The sequence below is a fragment of the Phyllobates terribilis genome, unplaced genomic scaffold (genome assembly GCF_046119375.1).
Source record: "Phyllobates terribilis strain yellow unplaced genomic scaffold, ASM4611937v1 Scaffold_12__6_contigs__length_324123572, whole genome shotgun sequence".
Taxonomy (NCBI): domain Eukaryota; kingdom Metazoa; phylum Chordata; class Amphibia; order Anura; family Dendrobatidae; genus Phyllobates; species Phyllobates terribilis.
Window position 1 is genome coordinate 205,577,443 of NW_027362772.1, and position 16,311 is coordinate 205,593,753.

General features: G+C 45.8%; 1 protein-coding gene and 1 long non-coding RNA gene across 4 annotated transcripts in view; one reads left to right on the plus strand and one right to left on the minus strand.

Annotated features, from left to right (window-relative positions):
• Nucleotides 1–16,311, plus strand: part of LOC141172419 (NXPE family member 1-like) — a 358,423-nt gene that overhangs the window by 196,915 nt on the left and 145,197 nt on the right. The gene's annotated exons all lie outside the window — the stretch shown is intronic.
• LOC141172420 (uncharacterized) overlaps nt 1–16,311 on the minus strand; it is a 104,543-nt gene that overhangs the window by 70,171 nt on the left and 18,061 nt on the right. The window lies entirely within an intron of this gene.

Sequence of the window (16,311 nt, forward strand, 5' to 3'; positions counted from 1 at the left end):
GGACTTGTTCTATTAATCCATCTATACAGACCTCCATCAGGTTGCAAACTGAATATATTTTTTTCTGCATCTACCTCTGAAAAAATATTGGGCTTCTAGCTGTGTGTGGGACTTGTTCTATTAATCCATCTATACAGACCTCCATCAGGTTGCAAACTGAATATATTTTTTTCTGCATCTACCTCTGAAAAAATATTGGGCTTCTAGCTGTGTGTGGGACTTGTTGTATTAGTCCATCTATACTGACCTCCATCAGGTTGCAAACTGAATATATTTTTTTCTGCATCTACCTCTGAAAAAATATTGGGCTTCTAGCTGTGTGTGGGACTTGTTCTATTAATCCATCTATACAGACCTCCATCAGGTTGCAAACTGAATATTTTTTTTTCTGCATCTACCTCTGAAAAAATATTGGGCTTCTAGCTGTGTGTGGGACTTGTTCTATTAATCCATCTATACAGACCTCCATCAGGTTGCAAACTGAATATATTTTTTTCTGCATCTACCTCTGAAAAAATATTGGGCTTCTAGCTGTGTGTGGGACTTGTTCTATTAATCCATCTATACAGACCTCCATCAGGTTGCAAACTGAATATATTTTTTTCTGCATCTACCTCTGAAAAAATATTGGGCTTCTAGCTGTGTGTGGGACTTGTTCTATTAATCCATCTATACAGACCTCCATCAAGTTGCAAACTGAATATATTTTTTTCTGCATCTACCTCTGAAAAAATATTGGGCTTCTAGCTGTGTGTGGGACTTGTTCTATTAATCCATCTATACAGACCTCCATCAGGTTGCAAACTGAATATATTTTTTTCTGCATCTACCTCTGAAAAAATATTGGGCTTCTAGCTGTGTGTGGGACTTGTTCTATTAATCCATCTATACAGACCTCCATCAGGTTGCAAACTGAATATATTTTTTTCTGCATCTACCTCTGAAAAAATATTGGGCTTCTAGCTGTGTGTGGGACTTGTTGTATTAGTCCATCTATACTGACCTCCATCAGGTTGCAAACTGAATATATTTTTTTCTGCATCTACCTCTGAAAAAATATTGGGCTTCTAGCTGTGTGTGGGACTTGTTCTATTAATCCATCTATACAGACGTCCATCAGGTTGCAAACTGAATATATTTTTTTCTGCATCTACCTCTGAAAAAATATTGGGCTTCTAGCTGTGTGTGGGACTTGTTCTATTAATCCATCTATACAGACCTCCATCAGGTTGCAAACTGAATATATTTTTTTCTGCATCTACCTCTGAAAAAATATTGGGCTTCTAGCTGTGTGTGGGACTTGTTCTATTAATCCATCTATACAGACCTCCATCAGGTTGCAAACTGAATATATTTTTTTCTGCATCTACCTCTGAAAAAATATTGGGCTTCTAGCTGTGTGTGGGACTTGTTCTATTAATCCATCTATACAGACCTCCATCAGGTTGCAAACTGAATATATTTTTTTCTGCATCTACCTCTGAAAAAATATTGGGCTTCTAGCTGTGTGTGGGACTTGTTCTATTAATCCATCTATACAGACCTCCATCAGGTTGCAAACTGAATATATTTTTTTCTGCATCTACCTCTGAAAAAATATTGGGCTTCTAGCTGTGTGTGGGACTTGTTCTATTAATCCATCTATACAGACCTCCATCAGGTTGCAAACTGAATATATTTTTTTCTGCATCTACCTCTGAAAAAATATTGGGCTTCTAGCTGTGTGTGGGACTTGTTCTATTAATCCATCTATACAGACCTCCATCAGGTTGCAAACTGAATATATTTTTTTCTGCATCTACCTCTGAAAAAATATTGGGCTTCTAGCTGTGTGTGTGGGACTTGTTCTATTAATCCATCTATACAGACCTCCATCAGGTTGCAAACTGAATATATTTTTTTCTGCATCTACCTCTGAAAAAATATTGGGCTTCTAGCTGTGTGTGGGACTTGTTCTATTAATCCATCTATACAGACCTCCATCAGGTTGCAAACTGAATATATTTTTTTCTGCATCTACCTCTGAAAAAATATTGGGCTTCTAGCTGTGTGTGGGACTTGTTCTATTAATCCATCTATACAGACCTCCATCAGGTTGCAAACTGAATATATTTTTTTCTGCATCTACCTCTGAAAAAATATTGGGCTTCTAGCTGTGTGTGGGACTTGTTCTATTAATCCATCTATACAGACCTCCATCAGGTTGCAAACTGAATATATTTTTTTCTGCATCTACCTCTGAAAAAATATTGGGCTTCTAGCTGTGTGTGGGACTTGTTCTATTAATCCATCTATACAGACCTCCATCAGGTTGCAAACTGAATATATTTTTTTCTGCATCTACCTCTGAAAAAATATTGGGCTTCTAGCTGTGTGTGGGACTTGTTCTATTAATCCATCTATACAGACCTCCATCAGGTTGCAAACTGAATATATTTTTTTCTGCATCTACCTCTGAAAAAATATTGGGCTTCTAGCTGTGTGTGGGACTTGTTCTATTAATCCATCTGTACAGACCTCCATCAGGTTGCAAACTGAATATATTTTTTTCTGCATCTACCTCTGAAAAAATATTGGGCTTCTAGCTGTGTGTGGGACTTGTTGTATTAGTCCATCTATACTGACCTCCATCAGGTAGCAAACTGAATATATTTTTTTCTGCATCTACCTCTGAAAAAATATTGGGCTTCTAGCTGTGTGTGGGACTTGTTCTATTAATCCATCTATACAGACCTCCATCAGGTTGCAAATTGAATATAATTTTTTTCTGCATCTAACCCAGCCAATAGTTTTGGCCTAATACCACAGTTGGCCACTCAGCTCTGCTCGGTTCCCATCCATTGTTTTTTTGTGCAAACAACTCCAGAGTTGTGAATTAGTTAACCACCAAAATGAGTGGAAAAAGGCCTGCTGCTGGTGGAAAGGGGAATAGGCGTGTTGGGAAGGGGAAAAAAGGTTGTGTCCGTGGGGTAGGTGTTAAAGCAACAGTAACATCTGCAGAAGAAAGACCATCTTCCAGCCAAACTAAAATGTCTACTTCTTTTAGCGGACAATGTGATAAGATCCCTTTCTTACGGCCACGCCAATCGCTACAAATTCCAGATGAGGCACAAAAACAGCAGGTGCTTCAACGGATATCAAGTGCTCCTTTAAGTGGGCTCTCCTCCACATCAACTTCAACATCACAAATACTCCAGTCCTCAAAGGTGTCACCCCAATCGCACTTGCTTCCTCACAGCTCCCAAATCTCCAGCTGCCCGTCTGAGTATGAGGTAGAACAGATGGTTGAGTCTGCAGAGCTGTTTACTCATACTATAGCCTGGGAATCAGAGGTCGACTCCAGCGCTTCTGTGAATCCAGACGAGGAAATGATCTGCACTGATGCCCAGAATCTTTATGAGTCGGATCCAGGACCAGACGCAGAAGGTTCTGACCATAATGTAGACCCTCATTCCCAAACTGTAACTCCTGTTGGTGGAGACAATGAGGAAGACGATGATAAGACTCAAATACCTGATTGGAGCGACAACTTTAGTTTTTTGTCAGGGCAGGAACAGGTTGGCTCTGAGGACGACGGGTGTGATAACGCACAGGGTGATGATGATGAGGTTGGAGATCCCACTTACTGTCAACCCACAGTCAGCCAAGAGATGAGGTCAGCAGAGGAGGTGGAGGAAGATGCTAGTGACGACGAGGTCAGGTTGCGCCTTCCTGGACAGAGACGTAGTACTGGAAGCACGTCAACAACTGCATCCTCAAACACAACTCTGCCTCTCACCACAAATCGTGGTGGCTCTTCAGGTCGCATGGGTGCTAAGCCTTGCATAGCCTGGGCATTTTTTCAGATCGATAAAGATGACCCAACTCGTGTTATCTGTAACATTTGTCAGCAAAAGCTAAGTAGAGGCCAAAAAATACATAGTTTGAGTACTTCATGCATGAACCGGCACATGGACATGAAGCATAAGTTGCAGTGGGAAGCTCAGTGTGCTACAATGCGGCCTAGCCGGCCGGGCCAACCACCGTCTGCCATATCTTGTGCATCTGCGGCCTCTTCATCCTCTGTGACTGGGGGGACAGCAGTCACACCTGTTTTGGGGCGCAGACCTGCCACCTCTTTACCCGCAACAGCCAGCGTGATTGGCAGGTCATCATTTTCTTTGGAGGTGGTAACACCAGCTGGTGTTGAGCGCTGTCCGACATCGATAGCACCACCTTTGGATCAAGGCAACCTAACGTGTCCGCCTGCATCTTCCTCACAGACCGGCAGTTTGCCGGGGACACCCTTATCAACCCCGTCTAAGCACAATAGCCAGCCCTCGGTCCCTCAGATGTGGACAAGTAAAAGACCATTTCCTCCTAGCCATGAGAAAGCTAAGAGGTTGAATTTCACCATCTGCAAGCTCTTGGCTACAGAAATGCTGCCTTTCCGCCTGGTGGACACAGAGGATTTTCGAGACCTTATGTCCGTCGCAGTGCCCCAGTACCAGATGCCCAGTCGGCACTACTTCTCAAAGAAAGGTATGCCTGCGCTCCACCAGCATGTCGCACACAACATCACCGCTTCTTTGAGAAACTCTGTGTGTGACAGGGTGCATTTCACCACAGACACTTAGACCAGTAGGCATGGACAGGAGCGTTACATGTCGCTGACTGGGCACTGGGTAACTATGGTGACAGCAGGACAAGGGGCTGCTGTCCAAGTCTTGCCGTCCCCACGAGTTGTGCGTCAATCCTCTTTATGTCAAAGTTCCTCCACTGCTTCTGCCTCCTCAACCTCCTCTCGGTCTTCCACCTGCACCCAAAGCCTGTCTGGTCATGCCACAAGCTTTCTAACTGCGCAGAAGGGATCCTGCACACCTCCTTACTATGCTGGCAGTAGGGCTCAACGTCATCAGGCGGTTTTTACATTGAAATGTCTGGGAAATGTGAGTCACACAGCTGAGGAGTTGTGGTCAGCTCTGGAGAACCAATTTCATGAATGGTTGTCTCCACTGGACCTGAAACCAGGGAAGGCCGTGTGCGACAATGCTGCAAACCTGGGTGCGGCCCTTCGCCGGGGCAATGTCACACACATGCCTTGTATGGCTCACGTGTTGAACCTGGTTGTCCAGCAATTTTTAGCCCACTATCCCAGACTAGATGGCCTTCTGCAGAGGGCACGGTCGCTGTGTGCTCACTTCCGCCGTTCGCATCCCGCAGCTCAGCGACTTACATCTCTACAGAAGTCGTTGGGCCTGCCACTTCACCGGCTAAAATGCGATGTGCCTACCCGGTGGAATTCAACTCTGCACATGTTGCAGCAACTGTGGCAGCACCGACAAGCCCTGGTGCAATACGTTCTGACGTATAGCCTGGGCCAACGAGATTCAGAGGTGGGGCAAATCACGCTGGAGGAGTGGTCTCAGATCAGGGACCTATGCACCCTTCTGCACAGTTTTGAAATGGCGACGAAGATGTTTAGTGCTGACGATGCCATTATCAGCATGACTATTCCGGTGATTTACATGCTGGAGCACATGTTAAACAGAATTCGGAGTCAGGTGGTGGCACAAGAGGAGGTGGAGGAAGTAGAGGAGGAGGAGTTGTATGCGGAAGGGCTAACATCTGCAAGGTCCAGAAGGTCGGCAGCACCAAGGCGGCAGGCATGTGAGGGTGGGGGAGATGGTTTTACCAGGGCTCATGGTAGCAGCCAAACTAGTGAGGAAGGTGCAGGAGCCCAGGAAGAAGTGGAGGACGAACTGATGGAAGACTCATCAGATGAGGGAGACCTTGATCACATTTCTGTTGTGCGAGGTTGGGGGGAGAGGACAGAGGAAGGAAGCATGATTGTTACCTCGCCACCAACACAACAGGGACTTGGTGCTCCTGGATGCGCAACACACATGAGTGCCTTCTTGCTGCACTACCTGCAACATGACCCTCGAATTGTGAGAATTAGAAATAATCCTGACTACTGGGTTGCCACACTGTTAGATCCCCGGTACAAAAGTAAATTTGCAGAAATTATTCCTGCCATAGAAAGGGATGCACGCATGCAGGAGTATCAGCAGAGACTGTTGCAGAATCTTACATGTGCTTTTCCACAAAATACCAGTGCTGCACGTAGTGAATCTCACAGTTCCAACTTGCCAACCTTGGGACCGTCAAGTGTTCAGCACTCAAACCGTAACAGAACCACAGTATCTGCTGGTAACATCAATTTTGCGGAATCATTTCACCACTTTTTAAGCCCATCCTTTGCAAGGCCACAGGAGACAAGAAGTCTGACACATAGTCAACGCCTAGAGACGATGGTACAGGAGTATCTCCAAGTAAACATTGAAGCCACGACTGTGTCACTGGACCCTTGCTCTTTTTGGGCTTCCAATCTGGATAAATGGCCGGAGCTAGCCACTTACGCCTTGGAGATCTTGTCATGCCCCGCAGCCAGCGTTCTGTCTGAACGTGTGTTCAGCGCTGCTGGTGGTGTGCTGACAGATAAGCGCACGCGGCTCTCCACTGATAATGTAGACAGACTCACGTTCATAAAGATGAACAAATCATGGATCCGAAATGACTTTTCTACCCCTGTGTCATCCTGGGGAGAGTAAAAGCTTGATGATTGGTTAAAATCACCCTACCAACCGTTTTAAGCTTTCAAATTACTAATCATGTTTATCTGTATCTTGGCTGGAAAATAATTTGGGCTTTGTAGCAGTGTGCAGCACTGATTCTATTAGGCCATCTATAATAAGCTCCACCAGATTTAAAATTACTAATCATGTTTATCTGTATCTTGACTGGAAAATAATTTGGGCTTTGTAGCAGTGTGCAGCACTGATCCTATTAGGCCATCTATACTAAAGCTTCACCAGATTTAAAATTAATAATAATTTTTAGCTGCATCTAGCCCGGAAAATAATTTTGGGGCTCCGAGATGCGCAAGACACATAAGTGCCTTCTTGCTGCACTACCTGCAGCATGACCCTCATATTGTCAGAATTCGAAGTAATCATGACTACTGGGTTGCCACACTCTTAGATCCCCCAAACTTTTCGATCAACCTTTTCATTTTAATAAAGACCAAAAAAATGGTCATTTTTGAAATTATAAGCATTAGCAGGTTGTTAGAAACTGAAATCAAACAGTTTTCAACTCAAAACTTTATTCTAGGTGATGTTACATTTTCACATAGGACCCCTTGTTCGAAAGGAGCTTCTGAACTCTCTCGTCCATTGAATTTGTCAGGTTTTGGATGGTTTCTGCTTCAATTGTTTTGCATGAGGACAGAATACCCTCCCAGAGCTGTTGCTTAGATGTGAACTGCCTCCCGCCATCATAGACACTCCTTTTAATGATGCTCCAAAGGTTCTGAATGGGGTAGAGGTCAGGGGAGCATGGGGGTCACACCATAAGTTTGTCCCCTTTTATGCCCATATCAGCCAGAGATGCAGATGTTTTATGTGCAGCATGAGATGGTGCATTATCATGCAGAAAAATGATCTTGCTGTGAAATACACGGTTCTTCTTCTTGAACCACGGCAGGAAGTGCTGTTTGACAAAATCCACATACATTATGGAGTTCATCTTTAGCGCCTTCAGGGATCCTAAAGGGGCCGACAATCTCTCTCCCCATGATTCCAGCCCAAAACATTACTCCACCTCCTCCTTGTTGGCGCTGTAGCCGTGTTTGCGTGGGGTGTCCATCAACCAGCCATCCTCCACTCCATCCATCTGGACCATCGAGCGCTGCACGGCACTCATCCGTGAACAAAACAGTTTTGAAATCAGTCTTCATGTAATGTTTGGCCCACTGGAGCCGTTTCTGCTTGTGTGAAGTGGATAGAGGAGGTCGACAGGATGGCGTATGCACAGCTGCAAACCTCTGAAGGACCCTGCATCTTGTTGTTCGGGGGACGTTGGAGGCACAAGCAGCTTCAAAAACTTGTCTGCTGCTATGACAAGGCTTTTTTGCCGCTGCTCTTTCAACCTGACGTAATTGCCTGTAGGAAAGAGTCCTCAATTTGCCCTTATCAGCACGCACACGTGTGTACTGTGAATCAGCTACATACTTCTTGATTGCCAAGACACTTCATCCTGATCATCGCACAATGTTGATTGTAGTCATGCCTTGACCTAAACACTCCACAATTTGTTGCTTCTCAGCAGCCGACACATCCTTTTTCTTTCCCATTTGGCAGAAAATGTAGGCTGCTTAATAATGTGAGACAGCCTTCTTAAGAAGTCTTGCCTTTCATTGGACACACCTGCCAAACTAATTAGCACAGGTGTCTGCAATTGCTTACAGTGATATAAAGAGCCCTGACACACATCACCATCAATGAGTTTAACTGACAAACAAACAAATTCTTCCCTTATCACTCCTAAACACTTTTTGCATAATAATTTGGAACGCAGTGTACATGTGCTTTTCCACAAAACACCAGTGGTTCACGTAGTGAATCTTACAGTTCTAACTTGCCAACCGTTGTCTGTATGGAGTTGTACAATAAAGGGCCCAAAATTAAGATAACATAGATGGGAGAGGTTCTATGAATAGGAATTCCTAAGTATTTGATACCCTGTGAGGGCCAGGCAAAGGGAAAGTTGGACTGGATGGAATCCTATATGGATTTGGGGAGGGAGACATCGAGGGCCTCAGACTTCGCTGCATTGATTTTAAAATTTGACCATGTAACAAAGTGATCTATTTCAGCCATAACAGCATGGATGGTTATATGTGATTGAGTGATATATACTAGGACATCATCAGCAAATAGAGAGCACTTGTACTCGGTGCCTCCCACCTCAATCCACCTAATATTGGGGTTATGGCGAATTGATGAGAGCAGGTGCTCCGTCACTAGGATGTATAAGAGAGGGTACAGAGGACATCCCTGCCTTGTCCCATTGGTGATTGTGAAAGGTGATGAAAATGTTCTGATGCACCCCCTGGGCCTTGGGACACCCGGAGCCGGACCCTTTTTGGTGGATGCTGGTGGTTGTAGTCTTCGTGGCGGCGACCCGGTTCCGTGGCTCAGGGTGGTCAAACCAGTGGCGGAACTATTTATGTGGTTTTGATGTTTAAATGTCCGACTACGCCACCCGTGGATTGCGGTCAGAGTGAACCGCCGCTGCAGGGCAGACCGCTGAGGCTGGTGTTGTGGGTGCAGCAGAGCGTAGCATAACTCCCCACGGGAGGAGTATAGCCTCAGGGCAGTGTATGCGGAGGATGGGGGTGATGGTGCAGGGCAGCAGCAGTAACGACACGGAGTCAGTGATGCAGTCCAGGGCCTTTACTCACAGTTCTTATTATCCAGACCACGTCTGCAGGTAACGGCTGCCCACGTCGTACTGTGCTCACCAGGTGAGGGGCTCAGACAACTCCCAGATAACTTTGGAGTGCTTCACAGGACCCCCTTTGTGTGTCCTTTGTCTGGCCTTTCTTACCAACCCTTCTGTCCGGCTGCCTCGGGCCTCCTCTTGGTAAACTTGGCGCCAGTTTCCCTGACCCTATGTGGTGCCTTCCTAGCGGGTGTAGCGAGGGGCTGCGCCACATAAAATGTCAGAGCCTTCGGTTTCTAGCTGAGGGTCGTTTCCTGCCTCCACTAGTTTCGGGGACCGGTCTCCCCCTTTGGCCTGACCCCTCCACGCAGGTGGTTTCGGGCGTGCGGTGGCGACTCGCCCGTCCGCACCCCTGGGATCCCTTCATTCCTCGTTCCTGGAGCCTTCTCCGCTCCTCTTCCTTCCTTCTCCCTCTTCCAGGCCTGGGCCTCTGTTACTAGGCCCGCCTCCGGAGCAGAGCTCATGCAGAGCCCCTGCTCCCTGCCACTTCTGCTCAGACTTCTCTGCACTGAACTAAGATGGTGCCCACCTTTTATACTCCCTTCTCAATGCACCCAGGAACTGCTTCCTCCCTGCTCCTGCACTACAGGGTTCCCCTTCCTCAGTGTTCCCTCCCCCCACTCCAGCCAGGGACAGGGACTGTCGTGCCCATCTCAGAGGCATATTGGTCGCCCTGCCCCACGGCAATGTGGTGTAATGCATGCAGGTGTCGGGTCCTGATCCACACTCCATCCTTACCTGAGAGTGAGATATCACACCTCTGGGTGAGGTGCAATACCTCTGTAGCAACCGAGCCCTCAGGGTGCTACAGTTCCATTTATCTTCAGCCTAGGTGACGTATTGTGATACAGGGCCGTGATTTTGGCTATAAAAGGGTCCCCTAGACCCCTACCCCAAGCTTTTTAAGAGAATCATATATGGCGTGCCAGGAGACTCTATGGAATGCTTTCTCAGCATCCAACGAGAGTATCTAATTACAAATTTTTAACTGCATCTAGCCCAGGAAATACTTTGTGCCTAGTAGCAGTGTCTGCTAGTCAGCGGATTATCCCGGCTGTTAAGCAAGCTACACCACCTGTAGTTTAGACACTTAATTTTTTCAAAGGAAATGCTTCGGGATCATGGGATACTCAGTGAAGAGCATCAGGAGGCACCCCAAGGCATAGGGGCTGGGACTGGCAGTAGGATGCCTTGCGGTGGACAGCCGAGGTCGATCCTTATAAAAGCTTTTCAACTGCAGCAGCTTTAGTGGACGCTACTGGAGCTGGAATTACGCGGCTGCTGGCATGAGACTTGCCCTCCAATAGATCCTTGTAAATGGATTTAAAGTGTATTCATTCAAATTAGAGAGACAATTTAAATTAAAAAGCTTAGAGCTGCCTCCACCACAGGGGGGCTCGCTCGACCCACCAGCGGACAGGCACCAGTATTGGGAGAGGGGGGCTGGCCATCAGGGTTCACCGCGGCTCTGGCACAAACCCGGCGACACGGAGGTGGCACGGGCAGGAGCGGACTGGCCGTGTCGGCTTCTCACTTTTTGGATTTTAGAAGGGCATGACATGCCTATATCTGTGTCTCCCCCTCCTTTTACTCCTCCACCTCTTTTATTTTCGCATGACTATATGTACTTGTCACTTTTCCATGTGTTAGTTATGTCTTCTGAGCAGTTTGTCAGCTTTTGGACACCTTTGAAGGTGTTTTCTATGTGTTTCTATGTGTTTTTGTTTGCCTGCCATTGGTTTTAACGGTGTTCGAAGGTGTTCGACGAACAGTTCGGCGAACACACGGGTGTTCGACGAACCGAACCGAACTCGAACACTACGGGGGTGGCTCAACACTACTAACCAGGAGTGTTCACATTGCCGTAAATGAGGGCCTAACACCACCAAAGTGGCATCAATGTCATCAGACTACAAGTAGTTTAACGCAGACCCATACCTGTCCCACTGCAGCCAACCCAGGAGATGCAGACTCAGTCGGAAGTGTTTACTAGAGATGAGCGTTGTTCTACTCGAACTGTTCGCCAATCTCAAATTCGAGCTGTTTTGGGCGGTGTTCGAGCCGTTCGGCGAACACGAACAATTTGAGATAAATTCGGCTGTTCGAGGTTATGTTCGATAACTGTTCGTGCACCAAAATCATAACTGGATTTTTTCTCAGTAATGATGAAAATTAATGTTAATACGCAGTTTGAGTTTACAGCGGGGTGGGGGGAGGGGCAGGGGATGGATCTCTGCAGGAACAATGAAGATCTCCATTATTTTTTCTCTTTCCCGCATTTGCAGTGGGGAGGTGCAATCTGTCAGCCTATCAGCAGCGCACACACGGAGCGAAGTGCTTTTTTTCACACAAGCAAGGGCATGTGTCATTGGCAGTGTATGTCACATGTCCTTGCCCTATAAGACCAAGCCATTTTCCCCATCGCCACCATTTTCTCACTGCTGCAGCTGCGTGTTAGACGGCACCGCTGTTGCTGTGTGCGCTATACCTTGTTAATTTCAAGCCAATTTTCGCACAAATCTACAGATAGCTTGGGAGTAGGGAATAGTTGTGATTGCAGTCCTTTTAAGGACTAGGTTACAGCATTTCCTACGACTTTTATCAGGCAGGTCTGTGCTCTTAAATAGATAGATTGTGGGAGTAGAGACTAATTGTAATTGGAGTCCTTTTCAGGACTAGGTTACATCAGTTCCTATCAGTTTTTGCCAGGCAGGTCTGTGCCAGTGCTGTGCAAGTTTTTTTCACAGCATTTGGCTGAATCTAGCAAAGCTAATCCTTTTTGGCCTATTGCAGAGTGTGTTAGTCAGTGGAGTAGCCTATCTGTGTTGCAAGGTATACCACCTGTGTATAGAATACCAATTTTTTTACTGCACCTAGTGAAGTAAAATCTTTTGGGCATAGCATCATTCTATTAGTCCATCTATACTGACCTCCATCAGGTTGCAAATTGAATATAATTTTTTTCTGCATCTAGCTCTGAAAAAATATTGGGCTTCTAGCTGTGTGTGGGACTTGTTCTATTAATCCATCTATACAGACCTCCATCAGGTTGCAAACTGAATATATTTTTTTCTGCATCTACCTCTGAAAAAATATTGGGCTTCTAGCTGTGTGTGGGACTTGTTGTATTAGTCCATCTATACTGATCTCCATCAGGTTGCAAACTGAATATATTTTTTTCTGCATCTACCTCTGAAAAAATATTGGGCTTCTAGCTGTGTGTGGGACTTGTTCTATTAATCCATCTATACACACCTCCATCAGGTTGCAAACTGAATATATTTTTTTCTGCATCTACCTCTGAAAAAATATTGGGCTTCTAGCTGTGTGTGGGACTTGTTCTATTAATCCATCTATAAAGACCTCCATCAGGTTGCAAACTGAATATATTTTTTTCTGCATCTACCTCTGAAAAAATATTGGGCTTCTAGCTGTGTGTGGGACTTGTTCTATTAATCCATCTGTACAGACCTCCATCAGGTTGCAAACTGAATATATTTTTTTCTGCATCTACCTCTGAAAAAATATTGGGCTTCTAGCTGTGTGTGGGACTTGTTCTATTAATCCATTTATACAGACCTCCATCAGGTTGCAAACTGAATATATTTTTTTCTGCATCTACCTCTGAAAAAATATTGGGCTTCTAGCTGTGTGTGGGACTTGTTCTATTAATCCATCTATACAGACCTCCATCAGGTTGCAAACTGAATATATTTTTTTCTGCATCTACCTCTGAAAAAATATTGGGCTTCTAGCTGTGTGTGGGACTTGTTGTATTAGTCCATCTATACTGACCTCCATCAGGTTGCAAACTGAATATATTTTTTTCTGCATCTACCTCTGAAAAAATATTGGGCTTCTAGCTGTGTGTGGGACTTGTTCTATTAATCCATCTATACAGACCTCCATCAGGTTGCAAACTGAATATATTTTTTTCTGCATCTACCTCTGAAAAAATATTGGGCTTCTAGCTGTGTGTGGGACTTGTTCTATTAATCCATCTATACAGACCTCCATCAGGTTGCAAACTGAATATATTTTTTTCTGCATCTACCTCTGAAAAAATATTGGGCTTCTAGCTGTGTGTGGGACTTGTTCTATTAATCCATCTATACAGACCTCCATCAGGTTGCAAACTGAATATATTTTTTTCTGCATCTACCTCTGAAAAAATATTGGGCTTCTAGCTGTGTGTGGGACTTGTTCTATTAATCCATCTATACAGACCTCCATCAGGTTGCAAACTGAATATATTTTTTTCTGCATCTACCTCTGAAAAAATATTGGGCTTCTAGCTGTGTGTGGGACTTGTTCTATTAATCCATCTATACAGACCTCCATCAGGTTGCAAACTGAATATATTTTTTTCTGCATCTACCTCTGAAAAAATATTGGGCTTCTAGCTGTGTGTGGGACTTGTTGTATTAGTCCATCTATACTGACCTCCATCAGGTTGCAAACTGAATATATTTTTTTCTGCATCTACCTCTGAAAAAATATTGGGCTTCTAGCTGTGTGTGGGACTTGTTCTATTAATCCATCTATACAGACCTCCATCAGGTTGCAAACTGAATATATTTTTTTCTGCATCTACCTCTGAAAAAATATTGGGCTTCTAGCTGTGTGTGGGACTTGTTCTATTAATCCATCTATACAGACCTCCATCAGGTTGCAAACTGAATATATTTTTTTCTGCATCTAACCCAGCCAATAGTTTTGGCCTAATACCACAGTTTGGCCACTCAGCTCTGCTCGGTTCCCATCCATTGTTTTTTTGTGCAAACAACTCCAGAGTTGTGAATTAGTTAACCACCAAAATGATTGGAAAAAGGCCTGCTGCTGGTGGAAAGGGGAATAGGCGTGTTGGGAAGGGGAAAAAAGGTTGTGTCCGTGGGGTAGGTGTTAAAGCAACAGTAACATCTGCAGAAGAAAGACCATCTTCCAGCCAAACTAAAATGTCTACTTCTTTTAGCGGACAATGTGATAAGATCCCTTTCTTACGGCCACGCCAATCGCTACAAATTCCAGATGAGGCACAAAAACAGCAGGTGCTTCAACGGATATCAAGTGCTCCTTTAAGTGGGCTCTCCTCCACATCAACTTCAACATCACAAATACTCCAGTCCTCAAAGGTGTCACCCCAATCGCACTTGCTTCCTCACAGCTCCCAAATCTCCAGCTGCCCGTCTGAGTATGAGGTAGAACAGATGGTTGAGTCTGCAGAGCTGTTTACTCATACTATAGCCTGGGAATCAGAGGTCGACTCCAGCGCTTCTGTGAATCCAGACGAGGAAATGATCTGCACTGATGCCCAGAATCTTTATGAGTCGGATCCAGGACCAGACGCAGAAGGTTCTGACCATAATGTAGACCCTCATTCCCAAACTGTAACTCCTGTTGGTGGAGACAATGAGGAAGACGATGATAAGACTCAAATACCTGATTGGAGCGACAACTTTAGTTTTTTGTCAGGGCAGGAACAGGTTGGCTCTGAGGACGACGGGTGTGATAACGCACAGGGTGATGATGATGAGGTTGGAGATCCCACTTACTGTCAACCCACAGTCAGCCAAGAGATGAGGTCAGCAGAGGAGGTGGAGGAAGATGCTAGTGACGACGAGGTCAGGTTGCGCCTTCCTGGACAGAGACGTAGTACTGGAAGCACGTCAACAACTGCATCCTCAAACACAACTCTGCCTCTCACCACAAATCGTGGTGGCTCTTCAGGTCGCATGGGTGCTAAGCCTTGCATAGCCTGGGCATTTTTTCAGATCGATAAAGATGACCCAACTCGTGTTATCTGTAACATTTGTCAGCAAAAGCTAAGTAGAGGCCAAAAAATACATAGTTTGAGTACTTCATGCATGAACCGGCACATGGACATGAAGCATAAGTTGCAGTGGGAAGCTCAGTGTGCTACAATGCGGCCTAGCCGGCCGGGCCAACCACCGTCTGCCATATCTTGTGCATCTGCGGCCTCTTCATCCTCTGTGACTGGGGGGACAGCAGTCACACCTGTTTTGGGGCGCAGACCTGCCACCTCTTTACCCGCAACAGCCAGCGTGATTGGCAGGTCATCATTTTCTTTGGAGGTGGTAACACCAGCTGGTGTTGAGCGCTGTCCGACATCGATAGCACCACCTTTGGATCAAGGCAACCTAACGTGTCCGCCTGCATCTTCCTCACAGACCGGCAGTTTGCCGGGGACACCCTTATCAACCCCGTCTAAGCACAATAGCCAGCCCTCGGTCCCTCAGATGTGGACAAGTAAAAGACCATTTCCTCCTAGCCATGAGAAAGCTAAGAGGTTGAATTTCACCATCTGCAAGCTCTTGGCTACAGAAATGCTGCCTTTCCGCCTGGTGGACACAGAGGATTTTCGAGACCTTATGTCCGTCGCAGTGCCCCAGTACCAGATGCCCAGTCGGCACTACTTCTCAAAGGAAGGTATGCCTGCGCTCCACCAGCATGTCGCACACAACATCACCGCTTCTTTGAGAAACTCTGTGTGTGACAGGGTGCATTTCACCACAGACACTTAGACCAGTAGGCATGGACAGGAACGTTACATGTCGCTGACTGGGCACTGGGTAACTATGGTGACAGCAGGACAAGGGGCTGCTGTCCAAGTCTTGCCGTCCCCACGAGTTGTGCGTCAATCCTCTTTATGTCAAAGTTCCTCCACTGCTTCTGCCTCCTCAACCTCCTCTCGGTCTTCCACCTGCATCCAAAGCCTGTCTGGTCATGCCACAAGCTTTCTAACTGCGCAGAAGGGATCCTGCACACCTCCTTACTATGCTGGTAGTAGGGCTCAACGTCATCAGGCGGTTTTTACATTGAAATGTCTGGGAAATGTGAGTCACACAGCTGAGGAGTTGTCGTCAGCTCTGGAGAACCAATTTCATGAATGGTTGTCTCCACTGGACCTGAAACCAGGGAAGGCCGTGTGCGACAATGCTGCAAACCTGGGTGCGGCCCTTCGCC